The 23,303-nt window shown below is 41.6% G+C and overlaps 1 protein-coding gene and 1 long non-coding RNA gene across 2 annotated transcripts in view; one reads left to right on the top strand and one right to left on the bottom strand.

Annotated features, from left to right (window-relative positions):
* Positions 1-23,303, bottom strand: part of LOC137533581 (voltage-dependent calcium channel subunit alpha-2/delta-3-like) — a 1,358,331-nt gene that overhangs the window by 259,621 nt on the left and 1,075,407 nt on the right. The window lies entirely within an intron of this gene.
* Positions 11,704-19,237, top strand: LOC137531775 (uncharacterized). Its single transcript, XR_011023743.1, has 3 exons — positions 11,704-12,082; positions 18,141-18,258; positions 19,078-19,237. It is a non-coding gene; the product is annotated as an uncharacterized lncRNA (long non-coding RNA).

Genomic DNA, 23,303 nt, shown 5'->3' with positions numbered 1-23,303 from the left:
TGCTTAAAAGGAAATAAAAATGTCAGCCTCCATATAACTCTCACCACAGTTGCCCTTTAATGCAAAGAATGCATGCAGCAAGTTAGAATAACGTGATAAGTTACAAGGCTTTATTGTGAGCAGCCGAATAGAAATGTATGGGCAGTGAGTTGATATGCAATAATCATTCTACACCACAACTGAGCACTGTGAACCAAGGGCAGCCTGGGTCCCTGGTTTGAATGCCAGCCAGGTCAACATCTGCAAGGAGTTTATATGTTCTCCCTGTGTCTGTGTGGGTCTCCTCCGGGCACTACAGTTTCCTCCCAGATTCCAAAAACATACAGAAAAGTTAATTGGCTTCCCCTTAAATTGGCCCTAGACTACAATACATACAACTACACAATACATACATAGACAGATGACTATGGTAGGGGTTAGATTGTGAGCTCCACTGAGGGCCAATTAGTGACTAGACTGTATACTCTGTACATCACTGCGGAAGATGAAGATATAAATACTAAATAATAATAACCAAGCATTAAAAAACAGTTTTTCTTTGGGGGCTAGTTTTCAGTGCTCAGTTTAATTATAGAAAAATTCTGCATGTCAACTCCCTGCCTATACAAATCTATAGGCCTGTTCACAGTACTGCATTGTAACTGATCGTGTTACATAGTTACATAGTTACATAGCTATTTTGGTTGAAAAAAGACATACGTCCATCGAGTTCAACCAGTACAAAGTACAACTCCAGCCCGTCCCCCACATACCCCTGTTGATCCAGAGGAAGGCGAAAAAACCCCCACCAGGCATGGTCCAATTAGCCCCAAATGGGAAAAATTCCTTCCTGACTCCAGATGGCAATCAGATAAAATCCCTGGATCAACATTATTAGGCATAACCTAGTAATTGTAGCCATGGATGTCTTTCAACGCAAGGAAAGCATCTAAGCCCCCTTTAAATGCAGGTATAGAGTTTGCCATAGCGACTTCCTGTGGCAATGCATTCCACATCTTAACCACTCTTACTGTAAAGAACCCTTTCCTAAATAAATGGCTAAAACGTTTTTCCTCCATGCGCAGCTCATGTCCTCTAGTCCTTTGAGAAGGCCTAGGGACAAAAAGCTCATCCGCCAAGCTATTATATTGCCCTCTAATGTATTTATACATGTTAATTAGATCTCCTCTAAGGCGTCTTTTCTCTAGACTAAATAAACCCAGTTTATCTAACCTTTCTTGGTAAGCGAGACCTTCCATCCCACGTATCAATTTTGTAGCTCGTCTCTGCACCTGCTCTAAAACTGCAATATCTTTTTTGTAATGTGGTGCCCAGAACTGAATTCCATATTCCAGATGTGGCCTTACTAGAGAGTTAAACAGGGGCAATATTATGCTAGCATCTCGAGTTTTTATTTCCCTTTTAATGCATCCCAAAATTTTGTTCGCTTTAGCTGCAGCGGCTTGGCATTGAGTACGATTATTTAACTTGTTGTCGATGAGTACTCCTAAGTCCTTCTCCAAGTTTGATGTTCCCAACTGTATCCCATTTATTTTGTATGGTGCTAGACCATTGGTACGACCAAAATGCATGACTTTACATTTGTCAACATTGAATTTCATCTGCCATGTATGTGCCCATATAGCCATCCTATCCAGATCCTGTTGCAATATGACACTATCTTCCTGAGAGTTGATGATTCTGCACAATTTTGTATCATCTGCAAAAATAGCAACATTGCTCACTACTGCATCTACTAGGTCATTAATAAATAAATTGAAGAGCACTGGACCCAGTACAGACCCCTGTGGGACCCCACTGCTAACAGTCTCCCATTTTGAGTACGATCCATTGACCACAACTCTTTGTTTTCTGTCCATTAGCCAGTTCCCTATCCATGCACACAAACTCTTCCCCAGTCCTTGCATCCTCAACTTTTGCACCAGACTTCTGTGGGGAACAGTGTCGAAGGCCTTTGCAAAGTCCAAGTATATCACATCTACAGCATTCCCAATATCCATATTAGCATTCACTACCTCATAAAAGCTGAGCATGTTAGTCAAACAGGACCTGTCTTTAGTAAACCCATGTTGATGCTGAGAAATAAGATTATTTTCTACTATGAAGTCATGTATAGTATCTCTTAGTAACCCCTCAAATAGTTTGCATACAACTGATGTTAAGCTTACAGGTCTATAATTTCCTGGATCAGATTTTTTGCCCTTCTTAAATAATGGGAAAACGTGGGCTGTACGCCAATCCACTGGGACTCTGCTAGTTGCAAGAGAGTCACAAAAGATAAGATAAAGGGGCTTAGCTATAACTGAACTTAATTCTCTTAGGACCCGAGGATGCATGCCATCCGGGCCAGGTGCCTTGTCTATTTTTAATTTATTTAGTCTTGCCTTTACTTCTTCCTGCGTTAAGTATTTAATATTACAGTTAGAAGATTGAGACTCTTCTGCCTCTGTAATTTGCAACAGTGCTGTTTCCTTTGTGAAGACAGAAGCAAAGAAAGCATTTAATAACTCTGCCTTACCTTGGTCATCCACCATTGAGTTCCCACCCTCATCCTTTAGGATTCCTATACAGTCAACCTTTCTTTTTTTAGAGTTGATGTACTTGTAAAACTTTTTTGGGTTAGATTTGATATCCCTAGCGATTTGATTTTCAGCTTCGATCTTTGCCAGCCTAATTTCTTTTTTACAATTTTTATTGCACTCCTTATATTTGCTTAGTGCAGCCTCAGTCCCCTCCTGTTTTAGGACCTTATAGGCATTCTTTTTTCTCTTCATTTTATCCCTAACCTTTCTATTCATCCATAGAGGCCTTTTTTTATTCCTAGACATTTTGTTTCCATATGGGATATACATACTACAATATTGATTGAGAATACGTTTAAAAGCTTGCCATTTCCCTTAAGTGTCGTCCCCTTGTAGTACATTATCCCAGTTCACCAAACTTAGTGCCTGCCTAATTTGATTGAACTTTGCTTTTCTAAAATTCATAGTTTTAGTGGTCCCGCTGCCCCGTGGCCTATCAGTCACCAGATCAAACGTTATCATGTTGTGATCACTATTTCCCAAATGTTCTAGAACCTGCACATTTGATACATTATCTGGTCTATTAGAAATGATCAGATCCAGTAACGCATTCCCCCTAGTTGGTTCCGTTACCATTTGAGTCAAGTAATTGTCCTGTAGTGCTGCCAGAAATCTGCTGCTTTTACCAGAATGGGTAGCCTCAATACCCCAGTCAATGTCTGGAAAGTTGAAGTCGCCCATAATTATGACCTCGTTTTTACTTGCAGCTTTTTCAATCTGCTGTAGTAATCGCAGTTCTGTAGCTTCATTAATAAGAGGTGGTCTGTAGCATACCCCAATAAGCAATTGGCAACTTTTATTTCCACCATGAATATTTACCCAAACGGACTCCACATCTTCGCAATCTTCCTCCATCTCATCGTTGAGGACAGCTGTAAAAGAATTCTTAACAAAGAGACAAACCCCTCCACCTTTTTTCCCTGTTCTATCCCTCCTAAACACATTGTATCCTTTTAAATTAGCTATCCAGTCATGGCTTTCATCCATCCATGTCTCGGTTATTCCCACAATGTCATAGCCTTTGTCATTCAGAATGAACTCTAGTTCGTCTATTTTATTTGCAAGGCTCCGAGCATTGGTTACCATGCACTTTATATTTTTACCAACACATTTACCAATTTTGTTTACACGAAATGGGCTACTTGAAGTTTTACCAACCTCCTTAATCTTTACACTGTCCCCACCCCCCTCTCCACCCCCCATAATGTTAGGCTCCCACTGTCTTTTTACCTTATCTTGTCTACATATTGAGACTTTATCCTCCCGCCTCCCCCCAGATCCTAGTTTAAAATCTCCTCCAACCGTTTAGCCATCTTCTCCCCCAATGCAGCTGCACCCTCCCCATTAAGGTGCAGCCCATCCCTGCTGTAGAACAGGGGTCTCAAACTCGCGGCCCGCGGGCCATTTGCGGCCCGCGATACAATATTTTGTGGCCCCAGGGCCCCAGAGCTTGTAGGGGCCCCCAGTGGCTACAAGAGGAAAAATTTTTTTTCAAATCGGCCTTATAGTTTTTGAGAAAATTGATTTTAAAGTTGCAAAGGAAAAAAATACACATTTAAAAACCCGCCGACTTTAATGGTTAATAGCAAATCCACCTTAAATGCTAGAAACCCTAAATTTGCAGGATATGTTAAGGAGATCATTAGGAATAAGAGGAAAAAACAATTTTTCAAAAAGACCTTATAGTTTTTGAGAAAATCGATTTTAAAGTTTCAAAGGAAAATAGTATACTTTTAAATGCGGTAAATGTCACTTTTAGTAGCAAGCCTAACGGTAGTGTAATTTTACATGTATCAAAAGAAAGAGCAATACATTTCCTGACGGGGTTTCCAGGGGGTCCATACGCAGCCGCAGCGCTTTGGCCAGGGATCGCTATACAGCCGTAATATGGCTGTATGAAGATTCCTGGCATTTTTTCCTATTTTCCCAATTTTTTTTTTTATGTTTAGAGTGGGCGGGCAGAGGCGGCGATCCGCCGCGATTGACTTCAGGAGGGGCAGAGCTGAAGCTGAAAGCTCTGCCCCTTCCAGGAAATGGCGGCGGATTGCCCCCCGGGGCGATTTGGGGGCTCTGCAGCCCTCGTTTTGCGGCGGGGACATGTGAACTCCCTTATGCGGCCCAGCCTCATCCTGACTTTGCCTCCTGCGGCCCCCGGGTAAATTGAGTTTGAGACCCCTGCTGTAGAACCTGTAGCCGACTGCAAAGTCTGCCCAGTTCTCCAGGAACCCAAACCCTTCCTTCCTACACCAATTTCTCAGCCACTTATTTAACTCCCTAAGCTCCCTCTGTCTCTCAGATGTAGCGCGTGGCACTGGCAGTATTTCAGAGAACACCACCTTGGAGGTCCTTGCTTTAAGTTTATCTCCAAGTACCTGAAAATCATTTTTGAGGACCTTCCATCTCCCACTAACTTTGTCATTGGTGCCAATGTGTACCATGACAGCTGGGTCTTCCCCAGCCCCACCCAATAATCTGTCAATTCTTTCCGCTACATGCCGAACCCGAGCACCCGGGAGGCAACAGACTGTACGGCATTCACGGTTTCTTCGACAGATTACCCTATCTGTGCGCCTAATAATTGAATCCCCTACCACCAGTACCTGTCTAGCCTTAGCTGCACTCCTATTCCCTTTATTCTAACTCACTGCATACAGTCTTTGTATTAAAGTTTTTTTGTCCAGTCTCCACTGTAGCTCACACTCAATATAACACATTATAACACATCGGCTATGCAACTGACCACTGTAAACCTAGCCTCAAGTACTCAAAATCAATTTTCTCAAAAAAATGTAAGGTCTTTTTGGATTTTTTTAACTTGTTCTCACTATTCTCTCGAAGATACCTGGTAAATTTGGGGAAGATTGAGTGCTAGTTCACAGTGCTCCGATGCGTTGAAATATAATTTTCCATGTCAACTCACTGCCCACGTTATTCTAACCCACTGCATGTAGGTTTTGTATTAAAGTGTGTGCCCAGTCTTTATTGTAGTTCACACTAATTATAACACGTGTGTTATGCAATGGACCACTGTGAATCCAGCCTGCATGTATGCAAGCTTTGCAATTAATCACGGACGTCAGTGGTATTTACACTAATGTAAATGGTGGAATTACATTGAGATTCAGCGGAATTCCACAGAATATGATTTTGAAAACCAGAATTAACAGTCGGAATTTGGAATTCCGGCGGTTTCGGAAATTGGCAATTCCAGCCAACTCCACCTCTTACAATAGCTAGACAAAGTAGAGGGTGAACAGTCACCCTGGAATGAGAAAAAAAAGACACCAGGAGCCCAAATGGTGCAGTATGTCACAAATGATAGGAGAAGCAAAAAAATATGAACAGAGGGTACTCACAAAGGGAGGTTGCAAGGGGGCAAACAACCACTGCAGGCAGGTGGAGATCAACAAACCCGACTCCACTCGGGGGTCTAGGCTAGCCGGGAGATGGTCGCACTTTTTGAGAAAAAGGCCCTAGGGGCCCATAAGCAAGATCCAAGGGTATCCCCTACCCTGAGCCAAGGGGGGGGGGGGCACAATGCACAACAGGATAAAAAGGCGCCCAGAGAATGATACAATTAATTAAGAACAATAAAATAAATAAAGTTTGAGTTGGCTTACCTCAATGAATACAAATTCATATACAGTAAAATGAACTTTCATAGCACTGGCAATGCGTTTCATGGGTACCTGCCCACTTCCTCAGGTCAAATCAAGTGCCTCACTGTGTTAAGATCCGAAGTTTGAGTGCCTGTCCTGGTAAGCCACCTCAAAGTTTATTTTATTGTCTTCATCTTATCATTCTTTGTGCACCTTTTTATCCTGTTACTTACAATAGCTATTTTGCTTTTGAAGTTTGCTGCAGTGCTCCCAAAGATTGGATTGGTGTACTCTCATCACTACTGAAATTAGCACTGCTGGGTAACAGTACTGTTGTATTCTTCAGTAGAGCGCAGCAGCCTGTATTCATCTGGTATCCTATGTGTTGGGTCACATGTTTTGTGCTGCTAAACATTGTGGGGTATATCATTATTAACATAACTGTGGTAAGCAGAATAATGTGCGTAAAGTTTTATGATAAGTAAAGCGTAATGTATTGCAAGGCTTTATGCACAATATTCTGCTCACCGCAGTTTAGTGTATACCCGCATCTTCTTTGCTCCTGCCTTGCTTGCGTTCACTTGGAGGACATACTACAGTATCCTCTTTCTGCTGTGTCATCTGTTTCAGGGCATTAACCTTTTACTTTCACTAGGCAATAGATAATTATGCTGGATACACACGGTGCGTTCCCGCACTCGATGCGCCACTCGATTCCTGTCGATTTGCGTCAACTGCATTATTTCCGACATCTCCGATTCACGTTTCGATGGATCGTTAGGTTGATTTGGCATACTTTACATGTAAATCGACCTAACAATCATCAAAATGCGCTCGGAAATGCTCGGAAATAATCGAGCGGCCGGAAATCGAGTGGCGCATCGAGTGCGGTAACGCACCATGTGTATCCAGCATTAGTCACTAATTAATTAGTATTGGGTAGAGTGATTGGTGGTTTAATTATGTGCATTTTTTTGGTCTTGTTTTTATTCTTGTCTTGCCATGCACAGATCAATCTAAACCCACTCCCTTCCTTCTTTGTACCCGTTGTTTGTTCTTGTTGTATAACATTCTGTATCAGTGAAACATGAAAACTATTCCATGCAATTACATCATCTGCAACACAGCACTGTCTGATATGATTTGCACAGTAAGCTATGCAGTGAAATATTCCAAAATAAAGCAGTGATATTTAGGAGGGTCAAGCAGGGTTTACAAGTTGGCACCTGTTCATATAAAATCCTACTTTAACATTTACAGCTTGATCTGATGGGCAATACGTTGAGAAATGAAGCATATCATTTTCGCATAGGCATTTCTTCTGATTTAGTGCACACTTGGGTCTATTCCTCAAACAGAAAAGATGTAATTCACCTAAACTCCTCCTAAACTTTTATTTTCTAGGACATTTCCTGCTTATTAAGGTGTTAATCTTGTCATACTTCATTGCTTCGTGATCTCACTTTGTTCCCTTAAAAGCCTTTTATTAGACAAGTATTACAATCATCAGTGGAGTTTCTGTATATGTTCTTAGTACATAGAAGTTGTTATCCACAACGTGTTTAGAACATTCCCATTCTGCTGGTCTGTATACTTCATACCCGTGTTTCCCCGAAAATAAGACTTGTATTAATTTTTGCTCCAAAATATGTGCTAGGGCTTCTTTTCAGGGGATGTCTTATTTTTGGGGGAAACACTGGTAGTTTTCCTATACAAAATGTATATACTGCATACCATGTTGAAACACAAGCAGCACACACAGAGCTTGTGATTCGCAGATATTGGCTCTCACTTACAAGAAATCTGATGATCATGTGGGTAATGCTGGGTACACACGATTTCCCACTCGATCCGCGGGATCAATTATTTCAGACATTTTCGATTGGGTTTTGATCGATACAGCCGTCGATTTTTGCATGTTAAGTATGCAAAATTGACGGCTTTATCGATCAAAACCCGATCAAACATGTCGAATTCCTGCTAGGGCTTATTCTCAGGGGATGTCTTACTTTAGGGGAAACACGGTAGATGTGGTTAGACTATTCAATCAATATTGAATGGTTTGTAGCCAGATTTAGGCTAGGTTCACAGTGGTCAGTTGCATAACACACTTTATAGTGAGCGTGGACTGCAATGGAGAATGTACAATAATTAACCTGCGCCACAGTCTAAAACAATAGAAGCCCCATAGAAGTGTATGGGTAGTGAGCTGACATGCTCTTATTCTGCAACGTAACTGAGCACTGTGAACTAGGCCTCAATCTATACTGTGGGAGGTATGATAGCTAAAAGTAAGTGATGAAGCTGTTATGAATTACCTAGATGATTTGCCATCGTCCTGCCCTTGTGATAGGCCCTGGTACTCCCAAATAAATTCTTCCACTTATCTACTTGTGACATAGATTAGCAACACCCCCCACTACCATCAACACCACTACCACCACAACCACCACCCCATACAACTGAAAGCAATCATAACAAGACAAATAGTATTTATATAGCACTTTTCTCCTCCTACTAAAAGCGCTTGAGTTGCAGCCAGTACTGCGGTCAGTAGGCAGTAGCAGTGTTAGGTTGTTAAAAGTATTAGGGTGTCTAGCCGAAGGACTCCTGTTTAATAAGCCAGCACGGCTTATTAAACAGGAAGAGCTGAGATTTGAGCCCTGGTCTCCTGTGTCAGAGGCAGAGCCCTTAACTATCACAAGCATGTGAAATAGATTTACTATTTTAGGGATCCATCTAGCCTCTATGTTTGGCAGGAATATACTGTTTTCTTGAATCTAAGCTAATATGGCTGCCATATTCCTTCAGAAATAAGTAGCCAGGTGACCCACGGATAAAATAATAAAATAGTCATGTGCTCCAGATTAAAAAAAAATGATTTTGAAGTGCTTTCCAAATAAAATAAGTAGCCAGGTGCTCCCAGATACAAGAATTAATTTGTCATGTGACTCCAGATAAAATAATTAAGTTTCCGGGTGTCTTCCAGATACAAACATTAAGCAAGCATTCACCCCCATTTATCTATGTGTGATCCAAGATAAAAGTATTAGGTAGCTATTGCGCCCACAGATATCAGTAATAGGTAACTATGTGGGCCACGCTAATCAAAGTCTCCTGTATCATCCTGCTAATTCTGCTTTATTTTTTTAATGCTGGTATGTTTGATTTGACATCACATGCCAAGAGGTCTTAACACTTGAGGATTGGAGGACCACACAATGAGTAGGCCGGTGTGCCAAGAGATCCCTACCTCAGCACCTCAAGGGGTACACGAAGCATTGGTATAAGGATGGGTCAGCACCACCAAAGCAATTTATAGCACTTTTATTCCAGGTAAAGCAGCAATGACAGATTGCTGTTTAGAGCAAGCATGCCCTTTTTCAAATTATAATAAAGCCATGACGATGATCACAGCTTTATTGCAACTTGAAAAAAGGACATGCTTGCCCGAAACAGCAATTTGTCATTGCTGCTTTACCTGGCATAAAAGAGCTATAAATTACTTAGGTGGTGCTGACCCATCCTTATACCAAAGCCAAGAGGTCTTGTGAGCAGAGATGTGGCTGTGACAGGGAGCCAGGAGCCAGGACGTTCTGACCAAAGGAGGAAGAAGGAATGTGCTAGCCAGCCTGGTGAGTAACCTCTCCAGCATGCCCCACTGCTTACTCTCATTTCCCCAGTCTGCATAGGCCCTTCCAGGAGCAAACATAATTGCGGCCCTTGCCCCTACAACACTGCTAGATCCCTTGCAGATTCTAATGTATTTATTGGTAAAAAAATAAATAAATTACAATAAAGGCAGTAGAATCAGCATTTACATTTAAAACACAGATATGAAGTGCTATAGATGTATAGTGTACAGATTATTTAAGTACTTGTGTTATACATTTGCACAGTTTTTTTAATCTCTACATTTTTTTCAGGTTCTCTAATAGGGCGTTGCTTGCATTATTTCAGAAGTCGCCAACATAAAACAGGACTCAGAATAGCAACACCCGACTCCCTGTAATCCTCCTAACACTGAACAATCCCATTTATTTGTAGCCAGAAATTCTATCATTTGATTACAATCTATGATACGATGTACCTCGTTGTAGTTTCTGGCTCCTGTTACAAAGTTGTTGAAACCTTTTTATTTGTGTCAGATGTAATTTAGTCTCATGGCACATTTACATTAGAAAACGTTTTAGGTTATGCTGAACTTGCCAAATTGACATTGCTATACATCTGAAAATGGCATCACCATATGTTTGCAAAGCGTTTGGCACCAAACTTTGTCTATTCCGGTCATCCCCATCTGTTCCTCTGAGACGGAGAATGTTAAGAGCAGTGCGACTCTATAGATGGTTCTGAAACTGCTGACAGTATCACTGGCCCCTGATACTGTATTAATGGTAAGAGGGCATTCAGAGTGTGTGCTGGATACCATTTTTCAGCTTATTTGAAACATGCACCAGATTCACAAGGATTTTCATCATCACATTATAAACAATATAATTTACTGCCACTTCCCCACTGAAGACATTGTCAGCAACAAAAACATGCCAGTCACTGGATAATCTTAACCACTTCAGAATCACAGGTTTGTTTTTTTCCCTTAAAAACCAAAACAATTTTCACATTTCAGCAATCCTCCCATTCATTCAAGGATAACTTTATTGTTAAGTACCACACTGAAATGATCTATATATTGTTTTTTTCACCACAAATTAGGCTTTCTTTGGGTGGTACTTTTTGCTAAGAATCATTTTATTGTGAATGCATTGTAAAGGGAATAATAAGAAAAAAAATGAAAAAAAATCATTATTTCTCAGTTTTCAGCCATTATAGTTTTAAATTAAAATGTGCTTCGATACATAAAACCCACGTTTTAGTTGCCCATTTGTTCCGGTTATTACAACGTTTAAATTGTGTCCCTAGAACAATATATGGCAATAATATTTTATCTGGAAATAATGTGTACAATCACTACCATTAAAGGGAACCTACTATACACAAAATTGGACAAGCACCATCTCATAAAATAATCACTTTAAAGGTAACCAGAATGTGCAGAATGGTGCAAAAAATGTATAGACAATACAAACCAAAGCTACACCTCAAAAAAATGCACCAAACTGGTATACTATTAGAAAATCAAAACAGCATCCCTATTAAAAGGATAAAAACACTTAAAATAGCAGAGCTAGGCAAGGCATCAATATGCAAAATATCATAGTAATAATACAAACAATACTAACAAGATACTGGTAGGAAATCCAAAGTGCTTAGCGCAACGATTCTCATATAACAACATATGTATCCTATACAATAAAATGCAAGTGTCCCTGCGTCATCAACTGAATGGTTGTGTGTCCCTGGCTTTTTTGTACTGAGCATGTGAGCAGCAATTAGGACACAGGGCCGGATCTGACAGTTTTCTGTGTGTGTGGTTCACAGAGGTTCCCATTGCATTGTGGGAAATAACAGCTTTTTCCAACTGCCAAGCAAGCAGCTCCCTGTGTGCATAAACTTCAGACAGTGGTGGGGAACGAGCAAGCGGGACGCGTATGTGCGCGCATTGCAGGGGGTAGCGGCTGTGACCTAGCGCCCGTTTTCTAACGGGCGGGCCTTTTTACTAGTTAAATATATTATTATATGCAATAAAACAAGTGCTGAGTAAAACAGACTGTATGATCAACCAAAGAATATGAACATCTCAGTGAAAAAGGTGAATAGGATTCCAAGAGGAAAACAAGTGAAAGAAAAATATGGAAGGGTCATAACAACAGTGAAGGATATGTGCCTGAAAGCAGTGATTGAAAAAAGCAGAAACCATCAAAGATACAATATGCAAGACAAGCTGAAAAGTGCTAATGTAAGGAAAGTGCAAGGTGCAATGAGAGAATTCCTACTAGGGTAAGTATAGGCCTCCATTCAGATCTCCACTGCTGACCCATCACGATTCGCCAGGCTATGCTTTCTCAAGGATCAACCTTAACCTCCTGTTGCTAATAATGGGTTAATAAATCAGCAGGACTTCATTTTGTTTCCCTGCATGCTATGCATATACTTCACTAGCATGGCCGCTACTATGTTAATTAACATAGTAACTATCTTAACTAACAGTAGCATCTGCACTAGTGAAGTATCGTAGTAGTGATACATCACTAGAGATGTAGCGAACGGTTCGCCTGCAAACGGTTCCAGGCGAACTTTGGGGGTTCGCGTTCGCCTGCAACAGGTGAATTTTTGCGTAAGTTCGATTCACCCCATAATGCACTATGAGGGTCAACTTTGACCCTCTGCATCACAGTCAGCAGGCACATTGTAGCCATTCAGGCTACACTAAGCCCTGGAGCCCCACCCCCCCTTATATAAGGCAGGTTCGCTGGCCATGACACTCACTCGTGTGCCTGCTATAGACAGAGTAGGGCGAGCTGCTGCAGATTGTTTCTCCTAGGGAAAGATTAGTTAGGCTCTTGGCTTGCTCCTGGCTGTGGCTGATTGTTGGGACACCTACCTACAGTATGCCTACCTACCTATACTGGGTCTCCTACCTATGCCTAGCTAACTACTGAGGCACCTACCTATGCCTACCTACCTATACTGGGTCCCCTACCTATGCCTACTTACCTATACTGGGTCTCCTACCTATGCCTACCTACCTATACTGGGTCTCCTACCTATGCCTAGCTAACTACTGAGGCACCTACCTATGCCTACCTACCTATACTGGGTCTCCTTCCTATGCCTACCTACCTATACTGGGTCTCCTACCTATGCCTAGCTAACTACTGAGGCACCTACCTATGCCTACCTACCTATACTGGGACTCCTACCTATGCCTTCCTACCTATACTGGGTCTCCTACCTATGCCTAGATAACTACTGAGGCACCTACCTATGCCTACCTACCTATACTGGGACTCCTACCTATGCCTACCTACCTATACTGGGACTCCTGCCTATGCCTACCTACCTATACTGGGACTCCTACCTATGCCTACCTACATACAAGAAGTTAATAAGGTCATTGCTTCATTGTGGACAGACCCAATTTGATCAGCTGGACAGTCACTGTTGTTCTATCATTGAGCTACCACAGCTCGGCGACTATTTGGGCTGGAAAACTGCCACGGCCTACACTCTCGCCACGATGCGCACCAGTCCAGCACGGCCGTCACTACGCAAACAGCGGTTTGCGGTGTGTTACACACTGAGTTTGGTGTGTCAGTGTGAAGCAGTACACTAATTACACTCCCTGATTGATGTATACACATGCAAGATGTTTGAAAGCACTTTAGTCCTGCAATTTAGCATTCAATGTGATTTCTGCCCTTAAAATGCTGCTTTGCGTCACATCCAGATTTTTCCCTGGGACTTTTGGCGTGTATCCCACTCCGCCATGCCCCCCTCCAGGTGTTAGCCCCCTTGAAACATCTTTTCCATCACTTTTGTTGCCAGCATAATTTTTTCTATTTTTCAAAGTTCGTATCCCTATTGAAGTCTATTGCGGTTCGCGAACTTTTACGCGAACCGAATCTTCCGCGAAAATCGTAGGTTCGAGACATCTCTATACATCACTACCGCATGGCTTTCGTAAGCAGCAGCCGTTGTTTAGTTATGCACACTATGCTGCAACCAGCAAGCGTAGCGTGCAGGCAAACACATTTAAGTTGCACTGATTTTTTTTTATCAGCACCAATATTTTGGCTTTGTAAAGCAGATTGCTCATATAGGAAAAGGAAATATATCGGGTTGGCTGTACTGAAACGCAAAGTACAGATTGCAGGCTTGGAAATAAGTATGGGCTTTGCTTATACTTGATTTCAGAAATTGTTTTCTAGCTGAAACATGACAAGGAAAGGTAATTTTTAATAACATTAAATTGCTAAAATCAATTGTGCTGCAATGATACATGTTTATAGCAAGTTTTTTTAACGAGAATGGAATTTCATTTTAAGTCTTCAGCCTTGGTACAAGGGAAGGCGCCTGTCTGCATTGTTACAAAATCACAATAATTAATCTTTATGAACAATAACATCTAGGCCTTTGTTTTTAATTTAAAACACAACAGCATGAATGCAATCCTGCAATTACAGGGAATATTATAGCGAGTTGTGGAACCAGAGGCGATTATTAAAGCAGGGAAGTGACAGCATGTGTGTTTGCTTAAGCTCATTTTGGGTAATTTGTTGTGCCTCTTCAGGTAAATGTGCTGCTTATTTATTTAGCAATGTTGCAGCATGGTCACAGGCAATGTGCACAGATGCTTGCTCTAGTTTTTTCACAGGCAGTACTTATTGTCCTGCTTCATTTTATATACGGTACATATAAAAATACATGTGACAGGAGGAAACAATTCTTCATTTGGATATGGAGCAGCACTGACAGATGGAAAGATCTCTTGCTGAGAATGAGAGATGACGAGTTGTTGTTCAAACCAGCTATGATCTTGTCAAGCAACTTGGCCAAAATACATATTCTGGAAGTATACAGTGAATAGAGATAATTTGTTCTACAGGGAGAATTTCTTCTGCATGGAGAATACACAGAGAATTACAATGAATTTGTCAGGTAACCTATTTCAGCTACTCTCTGATTGGCTGGTTATGATCAATCAGCGATGGACCGTCCATTAAGCAGCCTGAGGCTACCTATTCAGGCGTCAAAGCTGCAGGGACAGCGCTAGGCAGAAACCAGATATGATCACAACACTTCAAGAAGAAGAATGATGCTGCCAACCGGTCGCCTACCCATCCGCCGTTCATCCGGCTGCTCTGCCCATGCACTGACTTGAAACTGGCTACAGGCTGCCTGCAGACAGTAGCTTTCTGTAGCGTGCTTGTTGTGTAGCTGCAGTGATTTATGGGATTTTTGCAGCTGCGGCTGACTGTTAACATGATTTATTTCCAATATTTACAAATAATTAACAATTTAGATCTGCCCACCTCCAGAGGAGCTTGCAATGAAATGTTCTCATGGCCTGGGACAATAAATACACTATTTGGTTTTCAGTATCACCTCTATGCTGATGACACCCAAATCTATTGCTCAGCTCTTGACCCCTCTACACTTTTATCTTGAGTCCCTCACTGTCTGTCTATCTGCTGTTTCTGCATTCCTCAAACTAAAAAAAAAAAAAAGAGTAAAACAGAGATTGTGATTATTCTTTCATCTCTCTCTTATCCCCCACCTATAGTTGCCATTAATGTAGAAAACACCACTATAACTTCAACTCCTAAAGCTTGCTGTCTGGGATAACTCTGGTCTCTCATTCAAATGACATATTAACTCATTAACAATGTCCTGCTACTTCCATCCAACAACACCCTACTCTGTGGCCTGCCAAAAAGAGACCTGGATTGTATGAGAAGAATTTCTGCTCTTCACGAGCCACAAGTACTGTAACTAGTGAAGTATCCTCTATGGCCTAGGTTCTCAACGTGTGGTACGCGTACCCCAGGGGGTACTTTTGATGGTTCCAGGGGGTACTCGAACTTGATATACTTAAAGAGACTCTGAAGTCTCGTAAAAATCCTGTTTTTATTTTAAAAATGTGTTTAAGGTTACTGCCCTACCTAAACCGCCGCATCCCCACCGCTGTAATCTAACTAAATCCTCCATAACTCCCCGGGGGGCTATCCGGGCAGCGCTTTCCATGAGAGGCAGAGCTATGAGCCGCAGCTCTGCCTCTCAGCGCGTCTATCAGCCCGGATTGTCATCTCTCCTCCACCCCTCTCAGTCTTCCTTCACTGAGAGGGGCGGGGAGAGGCGGAGATCCGCCACTGATAGACGAATGGAGGCAGAGCTGCGGCTGAAAGCTCTGCCTCCAACAGCAGCAAAATCCGCCGACCAAGAAAGTCGTAGATTTTGCAGGGGAGAGGGAGGGGTGTTAGGGGGGACTTTAGTTAGATTTCAGCAGCGGAGATGCGGCGGTTTAGGTAGGGAAGACATGTTAAACACATTTTTTCAATAAAAACATGATTTTTAGGAGATTTCAGTGTCTCTTTAAACAAGAATAACAAATTTAGAGTTTTAGAAAATTATAAATCGTATTTAAATGACACCAAATTAGTGTTTTAGCTAATTAAAAGCAATAGTAAATGTTTGGAAATTGTTTAGAACCAATTATCATGTACTACGATTAAAGATATATTTGTCAAGGTGTACTTGTGATTATGTTTACTATACCAGGGGGTACTTGGTGAGTACAGGGTTTTAAAAGCATTACATACCAATAAAATGATGAGAAACACTGCTCTGTGGCACAGATGTCAAACTCAAGGCAAGTCAAGAAGGATAGGGGAGATCCAAAACAGCACCAGAGGAGGTAAATATTAACTATTTCACTGCACTACTCTGCAGAAGGGGGATCCAGCTCCCCCCAGTGGTGCTTGCCTAATAATCCATTTTTTGCCCCACCACATATTTCTTTGATGTTTATAAAACACCATTTATGCTGTCACAGTGCCGGTTTTACTCAATATCCTTCCTGGATTACAATATTTGGTGTTGAAGGAAAAAAAATAAAAACAAAAAGCAGATGTGACACATGATCAAGTGATTGTGTCACTGTTTTGGGTGAGTTCCAGGGTAAGCTCCAGAGCTTTTGGGTGAGCTCTGGGGTGCCTGAAGTTGAAGTGTAAGCTAGCAGCAGGGAGTGGTGACTCTGAATATTATAGCATGGGAAAGCTGTCTTGTGACCTTTGCTCCCAGCAGTGGGGCGACGAGTAGTAGAGGCGGTGCCAAAGGTGCTCAGCAGAAGAGCCGCAGCGCAGGAGTGAGGAGCAACAGGGCAGATGGTGTACAGCAAAGGATTGGAGAGTTGTGATGTGCAGAAGCGGTAGTCCAGTGGGGAGCTCTGCATATTTTCTTGGTGCAGGAGGCTCCCTGACCATACAGTATGTTACTGCAGCACAAGGCATGCATTAGGGACTTTAGATCAACTCCTTGGCAGGTCTAACCTAATCCTCATGTTTGACGGGAAGCATTGCTTAGAGGTTCCTTAAAAATGTAGATGTTTTCAATGGATATTGGTGTTAAGCTTTGCAATACGTATGAGGAATAAACAAATGGAAATTAGGCCCCTATAATTAAATCACTTATAAGCAATAACTAACCTGCAGCACATGTAGGTTCCACAAACTTTTCATATTTCTCATCCTTTTTTTAACAGATTTACAAATTAAATACATCTGTTTTATATGAAAATCTCACAATCCACTTACCTTTAATCTGTATCAAATTATGCACCATAGTTACATCCTCAAGTTAAAACTTCTACATTGCTAATGGGACTTCAATGGTATAATGGTAAACAAAATAAAAATTCTCTCTGGATCTTCTGGCTGCATGTAACAAATATTTAATTTACCCAGCAATTGCTAGGTTGGAATCCTAAGGCACATTGATAAGTATGGCATTTCCTTATTTAACACAAGTTTTACTTAAATCTTATCAAGTTGTTACCTAAAAAGTGCTGCAAATTCCTCATTAAAGCTACAGGCATAGTAAGGATTTTTTCCCCGGGCAGTGCCCTCCGGGGGGCGCCATGGGACAATTTTCCAAGTCTGTTTTTTATGCAATGTACTAATTTGCCTTTTGACGCCATACACATCAGGGTAAAAGCATCTGGAACAGTATCTTCAGTATACAACTGCACCAGTTCATTAGTGCACATAACAAAAAATGACTACAAGTGCAGAAGTGAAGAGAGGGACATTTCCAATCGCCGTAGTTCACGTAAGAACAACACAATATCTTCAGATCATTTCAAAGCATGTTTTCTTGCCTATTTAACATTTAACATCATTAATGTTGTATTCACAATTTTATTTAAACAGCTACAGTGGACTTGGTGTCTTTGAGTAGAGGCTGAGTGCAGTATTATTGTATAGGAAAACTGAATAGGGAGTAACACTTACACAGACACAAAACTGTTTAACTACCCTTCAACTTTTTCTTCTAAAAGTCTGAAACCGAGCTAAGAGAGGAGGAATAGGACTATATCATTGTTGCACCTACACAGGGTTTGATGCACCCCTTTCACCTGTCGAGTGGTATCAAGAGGTCTCCTTCATAAGAACAAGGTATATTTATACATCCAGATGTATGCATGCTTGAACAATAATGTGATGCAAAGTCTTAGAGAATTGTTATGGTACAGGGTCACAAATCTGCATAAGCCATGCATGTTATGGCAAAGGCACCATCCAGGTGCTACTCATGATGATTTTTGTGGATAATTTTTAATGGTTTAACAATGGATTGTAAACTCCAGTCTATTAATTAGTCTGCTAGCAAAGAAAGTGTTGGGCACCTAGATGAAATTCTAGGATTGTCTTTACCTGAAAATGATCCAGTTCAAGTGCAAATAATGTATACAGTATGAGTGAAGTGTCACTTCTTCTGGGTGAAACAGGAAGTTTTGCATCATCATGATACCAAGTATTGGCTAACACAAAAGAAAAAGACTAAGCTTTTGGCTAATAATCCTTCAGACTCACAAAGCTTGTATAATTTAAAAATCAGGAGGAGGCGTTTTAACTTACGGCTAACAGGTACAATACTGCTACAATCTTCTAGGTAATAAAGAGACAACCACTCCAAAAGTGATAGAGCAGACCTGATAAAGGCATGGCATACGGCTCCTTTGCCTCTACACTTGTTACCATCATTGCCCAATGCCCTGGCAAGGCAGAGGACCCACTGGCAGTGGCGTAAACACAGCAAAAACACTTTGATCACTGTGTAGAAGGTGGAAAGCTCTTTCCACCTTAGTGTCTAGATTCTCGACTGGAACCAACCAGCTATAAGAGCTGCACTAGTGCTTAAATAAATCAAAAGAACCACAAGTTTAAAGCAAAAACAAAAAATAACGCCAGTTCAATTTTCTTTCTATTTTCTAGGTGAGGACAGTGGGGATAAGCATCACTAAGGGAGGATTGGCAAAAAGTCAGAAAGCATAAATTCAGTTTTGGCTAAGGCTCAGAATCATGCTACTTGCCCCAGGACATGTTGGGTGAAGTTATGCTCCTGCTTTAAAATATATGTACATTTTATCTCTGATTTTTCTTTGACATTTTATTGGTCTCCTTTCTTGAGTCCAACCCATCCTACAAGGGAAATGTCTCTCCTACTATTTTCCTATCTTGACTCCAGTGTTTCCATGTCCGCTTCTTCTGTCTCGTCAGCAAATTGTGTCCTAAGTAATGTGTTCAGTCATGGCTAAAAAATGCTGAGCAGGGTCAGTGTTAACTGCAAGATGTCTGTCAGTTCTAAGCAAATGTGACAGGTCTGGTGAGAGAGAACGGAGACGGGGTGTGAATCACCACCTTCACTGCCAAGACTTCAGCTCAAAGGGTTATTGCAGATAAATATTATTTATCAGGAACCAGAAGAAAGCACTGAACAACAATTCAAATTCAATGAATTTAAGTTGCTAATTAATTATAATAATACTCATACATCATATTCCAGTTACATTAATGGAGACATACATCTGGTTAGTGTCATTTGTCCTTTAGCTGAAGAAAATACATTTATTATTTAACTAATCGAACTTGGGTTTGGGTTTTCTGTTTGTTTGTTTGTTTTCATACTGAAATATCATCTTTATGAACGGTGTTTAAGACAAGTTATCACTAAAACAAACAAACAAACAACATGGATGCTGACTTAGTACTTCATCTAAAAAGTTCTGACTAGATACAGTAGGACAGTCAGTTGTGGTGTCTATTGCCTTAGGTGCTACTGATATTATCCTCTACCGTACAATTATTTTCATACACAAGAGGTGCTAACCTTGACTTAGATACAGATGTTGTTAACTGAAACATGGCACTGGATCAAATAAATAAAAAAAAATTGCAGAGAAACCACTAGGTATTAAACTTTCCATTATTAATATTGCTTAAATAGGAGCTATCGCTAAAATCTTAAAATTTAAAACACATACAAATAAGAAGTATTTTATTTGAGCCATAAATTACTTTTTCTCCTATGTTGCTGTCACTTACAGTAAGCAGTAGAAATCTTCCAAGATTGCCCTGTATTTGGCTCCATCCATCTTCCCATCAACTCTGACCAGGGAAGCTGGTTAGAGTTGATGGGAAGATGGATGGAGCCAAATACAGGGCAATCTTGGAAGAAAACCTCTTGAAGTCTGCAAAACACTTGAGACTGGGGCAGAGGTTCACCTTCCAGCAGGACAACGACCCTAAACATAAAGCTAGGGCAACAATGGAATGGTTTAAATCAAAACATATCCATGTGTTAGACTGGCCCAGTCAAAGTCCAGATCTAAATCCAATCGAGAATCTGTGGCAAGATCTGAAAACTGCTGTTCACAAATGCTGTCCATCTAATCTGACTGAGCTGGAGCTGTTTTGCAAAGAAGAATGGGCAAGGATTTCAGTCTCTAGATGTGCAAAGCTGGTAGAGACATACCCTAAAAGACTGGCATTTGCAGAAAAATGTGGTTCTACAAAGTATTGACTCTGGGAATGAATAATTACGCACACCCCACGCAGTTATTTATTTGTAAAAAAAAAGGTTTGGAATCATGTATGATTTTCGTTCCATTTCTCATGTGTACCCATTTTGTATTGGTCTTTCACGTGGAATTCCAATAAAATTAATTCATGTTTGTGGCAGTAATATGACAAAATATGGAAAACTCCAAGGGGGGCAAATACTTTTGCAAACCACTGTAATAGTTTTATATGTGTTCCCTTTTCCAGATACCACCTGGATTTACTTTTCCTCTTTAAATCAAAATTATCAGAACATGTCCATGTGAACTTAGCTGATTACTTCTTATCAAACTCTAATTTGATCAACTGCAATCTGGCTTCTATTCCAACTAGTATACAGAAAAAAACAGTACAAAACACCTAATTTCAAAGGCCATAACTCCATACATACCGTTTGCTCTGTTGTCAGCATTTGATACTGTTGATCAAAATCTGCTCCTCCAAAGACTCTCAAAATGTAGTATAATAAGGCCTCACTCCTTCCTTGATGTCTTCCTATCTCTCTGAAAGATCTTTTAGTGCATCTCATTCAAACCTTATTTCCTCTACATATCCTCTATCTGGTTAAGTTTTTATGGGACATTTTTTCACTTTGCCTCCATCTTAAATGAGCTTGGGCTCAGATACAGTAAGGTAGTGGTGTTCACTTTGAAAGTAACTACTACATATGAACATCACATATAGGCACCACATAGACACAATGTTAATTGCAGCTATAGCAGTTTGGATATTTTATAGCCAAAAATAAGCTTGTGGTGGTGCAGTGGTAGAGGCAAACTTCAGCCTGCTCACCATTCCAGCAGAAGGACTACAGGAAAATGTCTTCTGAATCCCAGCATTGGAGTCTATTTGTGTTTCCAAGTGCTGGGCTTCAGGCACCATTTTCTTGTAGCCCTACTCTGCTCGGCACAATGCTAGAGTAATGCTAGAGGCTGAGAGATGAGTCTTTTGGCAAGTGAGTACATTGTTTTAATTTCAGGTGCCACTAACACCAGGGATATTAAGGGGGAAGTAATGGGGGAAAGGGGATGGGGGATTAACAGAAAACATGAGAAACACTGCCAGTCTGCCACATTATGTGCATTTTATAGGAAACACGGTAGCATTATGTGTATTTTATGAGAGGTGCTGAAGCATTATGTGTATTTTATGGGAAACACTGCATATTATGTATATTTTATGGGAAATGCTGCACATTATGTGTGTTTTCTGGCAAATGCTGTCCATTATGTGTATTTTATGGGAAACGCTGTGCATTGTGTATTTTATGGCAAACACTACCACATTATGTGTATTTTGTGGAAAAGATGGCTAATTATGTGTATATTGGGGAAACCACTGTAGAATTATGTGTATTGTGTGGGAAATGCTGCTGCATTATGTGTATTTTATTGTACTCGCCTCTTACATCTGTGTCACACTGCTGATAGACTGTTATTGTACTATTACTAGTACTATTACGAGTATTGTTGTACATTCCAGTCGCACTGTGCTGGCTTACCATCCATGCCCCAAATGCTACCCCTCCCCCCTCGTACCACCTACTCCAGAGCACAGCTCCTCAAATGGGAACATATCACAGCCGCACACCCGGAGGATGGGCTCCTGTACAACTCTGTTTGGAGCCATGTCCAAGTAATCACTGCTTCTGCGCCCTGGCCTCCTTGTAGCCAGCGCCGTAGGGGCTGTCGATCAGGCGTCAGGGCGAGGCTGAAGAGGAGGGGCCTGCGGTCAGCCATCCCTGCGGTCCTCCTCGCTAACGTCCGCTCCCTCCCTAACAAGCTAGATGAGCTGAGACTCCTCAGCGACAAGAGGGAACTCGGTCACAACACCCCAGTCTTTTGCTTTACTGAAACGTGGCTCCATGACGACATCCCTGAGAGTGCCCTCCAGCTCCCAGGCTTCAGCCTCATCCGTGCAGACCGGGACAGCACCCTCTCTGGGAAAAAGAAAGGGGGCGGCATCTGCTTCTACATCAGCTCCGCCTGGTGCTCAAACACCTCTGTACTGGCCAAGAAATGCACACCAGAACTTGAACTCCTCCTCATCAATTGCAGGCCAACCTACTCGCCCAGGGAGTTCTCCTCCTACGTCCTCGCGGGTGTGTATATCCCTCCTGATGCAGAGGTAAATGCTGCCCTGCGCGATCTCAGTGATACCATCATGCAGTGGGAGACAGCACTCCCGGACTCGCTGTTCATTATCTTGGGGGATTTTAACAAGGCCAACCTCCGCAAAGAGCTGCCCCGCTTCCATCAGCACATCACCTGCCCCACCAGGAGTGCCAACACCCTCGACCACTGCTACACGGCCCTGAAAGAAGCATATAAAGCGACACCGTGGGCAGCCCTAGGCTCATCTGACCACTGCATCATCCACCTGGTACCTACTTATAAAAGGCGCCTGGAAACCTCAAAACCTGTCACTAAGTCCTCCAAAGTGTGGTCAAGTGAGGCCAAACTTCAACTTCAGGCCTGCTTTGACTGCACAGACTGGAAGGCCCTGGAATCGCCTAACCTGGACGAGTGGGCAGACAACGTGTCCTCATACATTAGCTTCTGCGAGGACTCCTGTATCCCAACTAAAACCTTCAAACTGTA

The sequence above is a fragment of the Hyperolius riggenbachi genome, chromosome 9 (assembly GCF_040937935.1).
Source record: "Hyperolius riggenbachi isolate aHypRig1 chromosome 9, aHypRig1.pri, whole genome shotgun sequence".
NCBI lineage: Eukaryota > Metazoa > Chordata > Amphibia > Anura > Hyperoliidae > Hyperolius > Hyperolius riggenbachi.
This window is presented reverse-complemented; position numbering and strand designations above follow the sequence as displayed.